Below are 5,127 nucleotides of genomic sequence, written 5' to 3' on the forward strand. Positions count from 1 at the left end.
ACCCTTTACAGACAAGTCTGTCAATCTCTACTTTATCATATGCCTCCTCCCTCAGCTAATTTCCTTACCCCACGAATGTTCACTACTACTTCTCTGTTCAAGCCCCAGCTGCTCCTGGAAACCCGAAATTCCCTTCTTTCCCTTTTCCAAATCCTAACCGTTATCAGCAGTTTGTGTGGAAGCAGGTAAGCAAAACACTATTTGTTATTATGTAAAGGAAGGCAATGAAGTTGCTGTCCCTGTAATATGTACAGGGAGGCTGATGACTCTTTGATTCATTTTCAATTTCTCAAAGCAGGTTGGCAGGCTAGCACCTAGGAAGAAGAGAGTGAGCACATGACACAGATAGAGCACTGAGAAATTCCTCAGAACACTAGAGTTAATGTGTCAGTCCCCCTGTCTGCTATGTCATCCTTTAGATACCAATTCAAGATAGCATAATTCAAAAAAGAAATGAGGAAGAAAAAGGTGATGAGGGGCAGAAGGAAAAAAGAACTTGTCACTTCACAATGTAGAGACTGTCACAAACTGTGGTTAATGTAAAACTATGGCCCAGTGTAGCAGTTCACACCTGTAATTCCAGCACTTTGGGAGGCAGAGGTAGGTGGATCACTTGCAGTCAGGAGTTCGAGACCAGCCTGGCCAACATGGTGAAACACTATCTCTACTAAAAATACAAATTTAGCTGGGCGTGGTGGCACATACCTATAATCTCAGCTACTTGGGAGTCTGAGACATGGAAATCGCTTGAACCCGGGAGGCAGAGGTTGCACTGAACCGAGATCATGCCACTACACTACAGCCTCCCTACAGCCTGGGCGACAGACTGAGACTTCACCTCCAAAAAAGAAAAAAAAAAGAAAACTATAGAGACTAGCAAGGTGGTCCCCCATCATTGGGAGGCCCAAGCGGAACAGCCTATGAAGGAGGGAGCATAGCAGAGCCTTAGCTTCAACACCTCAACTCATCAGATGTCCTGACTTCCTGAGTGAGCACACAAAATGAAGTGGTGAAATCTGCTGGGCTTAACACTCAGGGATTACTACCATCCTTGCATGCCACTTCGAAACAAATATTTTTGTTTTGAGACAGGGTTTCACTCTGCCATCTAGGTTGGAGTGCAGTGGTGCAATCACAACTCACTGCAGCCTCAATCTCCCAGACTCAAGTGATCCTCCCACCTCAGCCTCCCAAGTAGCTGGGATCATAGGCAAGTGCCACCAGGCCCAGCTAATTTTTTTTATTTTTATTTTTAGTAGAGACGAGGTCTAACTATGTTGCCTGGGATGGTCTTGAACTCCTGGGCTCAAGTAATCCTCCCTCTTTGGCCTCCCAAAGTGCTGGGATTACAGATGCGAGCCACTGTACACAGCCAGGAAACAGAAACAAATATTAAAGTAATAAGAATGTGAAAGTAATCTCTGTAACTAAAGTCCCAAATAGGAAACCCTGAGCTTTTGGGGGATACTTAATTTTCTTCATCTCCTCCAACTAAAAGTGGCAAATGAGGCTAGGCACTGTGGTTTTTGCCTATAATCCCAGCACTTTGGGAGGCCAAGGTCAGTAGTTTGAAACCAGCCTGGTCAACATGGTGAAACCCCCGTCTCTACTAAAAATATGAAAATTAGCTGGGTGTGGTAGCACGTGCCTGTACTCCCAGCTACTCAGGAGGCTGAGGCAGGAGAATCACTTGAATCTAGGAGGCAGATGCTGCAGTGAGCTAAGATCATGCCACTGCACTCCAGTTTGGGCAACAGAGTGAGACTCCATCTCAAAAAATAAATAAAGTGGCAAACGAACGAGGAAGCAGGTTTAGGAAGTGTGTAGATGCCTCAAAGGTCAGCATTTGATCTTACTGCCTATGAGTTCCCAGTAAGAGCAGAACATGTGAAAGGACTTTGAGGCACAAAAATACAGTTGGATAGTCCTAGGCAGGCGAGAGGAAAGTTGAGTAAATGTGTGTCTAAAACATGCATTTCTAGGCTGGCCACAGTGGCTTACACCTATAATCCTAGCACTTTAGGAGACCAAGGCAGGAGGATCACTGAAGCCCAGGAATGTGAGATGAGCTTGGGCAACATAGTGAGACCCTGTCCCTACAAAAATAAAAATTAGCTGTGGTAACGAGCACCTGTAGTCCCAACTACTCAGGATGCTGGGGGGTGGGGGGAATCACTGGAGACCAGGAGGTGGAGGCTGCGGTGAGCTACAACTGCACCATTGCTGCACTCCAGCCTGGGCAACAGAGCAAGACCTGTTTCTAAAATAATATAAATAATAACAATAAATGTACATTTCTAACTTAATTTCAAAGGTAAGGCCAGGCACAGTGGCTCATGCCTGTAATTCCAGCATTTGGAAGGCCAGCCTGTGGAGAATAGTGGGACCCTGTCTCTATAAAAATAAAAGTAAATAAATAAATAAAATAAATAAACGAAGTCAATTTTTTTTTTTTAATCTGAACAAAAACGTTTAACTACACTACTTCTAGGGCCAACAGAGTAGGGGTCAGCACGGGCACAACCAGGTTGCATATCTACATACAATCTGCCCTTGTAGGAAGGACATCCTTTTTCCTCCTGGCATAACCACTCTAGGTGACCCACATTATTACAAATTATTAGCATCAACAATTTAAAGCAGGTTTTACTGTAAGGCACAATCTCAATAATTAATAGGGCAATATAATAAACACATAAAAGCTCAGGAAGAAACCAGACTCTTGCATGGGCCTGGAAGTTTGGCCATGTCCCCCAAAGTACTCTTAGTTGCATCCATCAGAACCTTTCAACACATAAACATACACCTGGCTCATCCTTTTGTGAAGAGTGTTTATTACTTAATCACTAGATTAAGAGGATTTGGATACAATTGATAAATGTACAAACTTTGCTACCAAGGACTGACACATTTACTTTTCCAGCTCATCAGTTTATGTCCTAGGAAAACTCCAGAGCCACATTTACCAGCTGTTTTCTATTTTCCACTTTAGGATGGTGTTTCTCTTTCACCTGCAAAGTGACTGATACTAATACCGACTACAATAATTTAAGTAACACCATTTAGAGTCATTTCGTCTTTAGTACCTTATTTACACTACTAAGAAAGTTGCCAATGATTCAAATTGCACTCACTGGTGAAACCCTATACTATATGTAATTAACTTATTTCCTAATATCTTATCTCCTTCCACCCTCTCCACTGGAAAGTAAACTCTAAAAATGCAAGAATTTTGTGTCTTTTTGTTCAATGACTAGAGCAGTGTCTGGTTCGTAACAGTCACTTAGTATCTGCTAATTCTGATGAATGAACAGTATATTCATATTGTGCAATATTACCACGAAGCCATTAAACACAGTGAGTGATACCAGATAATTTAATGGAATTTCCAGAAGTATGAAGTTAAGAAAACAAGAAAAGTGTCAAAACTATAATCCCACTTTTTTTTTTTTTCCCCTCCGATATGAAGTCCTGCTCTGTCACCCAAGCTGTAGTATAGTGGTGTCATCATGGCTCACTGCAACCTCAAACTTCTGGGCTCAGGAAATCTTTCCACCTCAGCAAGTAGCTGGGACTATGCCAGCTAATGCCCAGCTAATATTTTAAAAATTATTTTTTGTAGCCAGGCATAGTGGCTCACGCCTGTAATCCCAGAACTTTGGGAGGCCGAGCTGGGCAGATCACCTGAGGTCAGGAGTTCAAGACCAACCTGGCCAACATGGTGAAACCCCACCTCTACTGAAAATACAAAAATTAGCCAGGCATGGTGGCATGCGCCTGTAATCTCAGCTATTTGGGAGGCTGAGGCAGGTGAATCACTAGAACCCAGGAGGCGGAGGCTCTAGTGAGTCGAGATTGCGCCACTGCACTCCAGCCTGGGCTACAGAGCAAGACTCTGTCTGAAAAAAAATTGTTTTGTAGAGACGGTCTCTCCATGTTGCCCAGGCTGGTCTTGAATTACTGGGCTCAAATGAATCTCCCAACTAAGCTTCCCAAAGTGTTGGGATTACAGGTGTGAGCCACCATGCCCACTTTTTAAAAAGTATGCCCCAAAATCCATACATTGGTGAGGAAGTTGAGAACCTGGAATCCTCATATACAGAATGTAAAATGGTACAGCTCTGGAAAACATTTTAGCAGTTACTCAAAATGTTTCACATAGCTACTACAAGGCCTAGCAATTCAACTCCTAGGTACATACCTAAGACAACTGAAAGCATGTGTCCACACAAAAATTTGAAGAGGAACCGTACACACTTGTTCACAGTAGCATTATTCATAATAGCCCAAAGTGACAAAAACACAAATCTTCATCAAGTGATGAACAAAAAAGTATGAACTATCGTTCAGCCACATAAGAAATGAAGTACTCCAAATTTCAGCAGCAGGCGCCTCTCTCGCCTCCGGAACAGGACTTATAAAAGGAACTATGTCTGGAAGGCTGTGGTCCAAGGCTATTTTTGCCGGCTATAAGCAGGGTCTTTGGAACTAAAGGGAGCACACAGCTCTTCTTAAAATTGAAGGTGTTTATGCCCAAGATGAAACAGAATTCTATTTGGGCAAGAGATGTGCTTATGTATACAAAGCAAAGAACAACACAGTGACTCCTGGTGGCAAACCAAACAAAACCAGAGTAATCTGGGGAAAGGTAACTCGGGCCCACGGAAACAGTGGCATGGTTCGTGCCAAATTCTGAAGCAACCTTCCTGCTAAGGCCATTGGACACAGAATCCGAGTGATGCTGTACCCCTCAAGGATTTAGAACTAATGAAAAGTCAATAAATAAATGTGGATATGTGCTCTTGTATTTTTAAGTGGATTAAAAAACTTACTATGTTAAAAAAAAAAAAAAAGAAATGAAGTACTAATACATGCTACAACAGCGATAGATCTTGCTAACATTTTGATAAATGAAAAAAAGTCAGACAAAAGGTCACATGTTGTATGATTCCACTTACATAAAATATCCAGAATAGGCAAATGCATAGAGACACAAAGATTAGTGACTGCCCGGAGCAGGAGGCAGTGGTGAATGTGAAATGACTACTGAGTATAGATTTCTTTTTGAGGTATCGAAAACGTTCTGGAATCAGATAGTGGTGATCAGTGCATAACTTTGTGAATATA

At 42.4% G+C, this 5,127-nt stretch overlaps 1 pseudogene across 1 annotated transcript; it reads left to right on the forward strand.

Moving 5' to 3' along the window:
* The first annotated feature begins 3,918 nt into the window (after positions 1-3,918).
* LOC108282260 lies at positions 3,919-4,857 on the forward strand (annotated as a pseudogene). Its single transcript, XR_001816339.2, has one exon. The product of XR_001816339.2 is annotated as a 60S ribosomal protein L35a-like (transcript).
* Positions 4,858-5,127: the final 270 nt, after the last annotated feature.

Source organism: Cebus imitator, unplaced genomic scaffold (genome assembly GCF_001604975.1).
Source record: "Cebus imitator isolate Cc_AM_T3 unplaced genomic scaffold, Cebus_imitator-1.0 Scaffold237, whole genome shotgun sequence".
NCBI lineage: Eukaryota > Metazoa > Chordata > Mammalia > Primates > Cebidae > Cebus > Cebus imitator.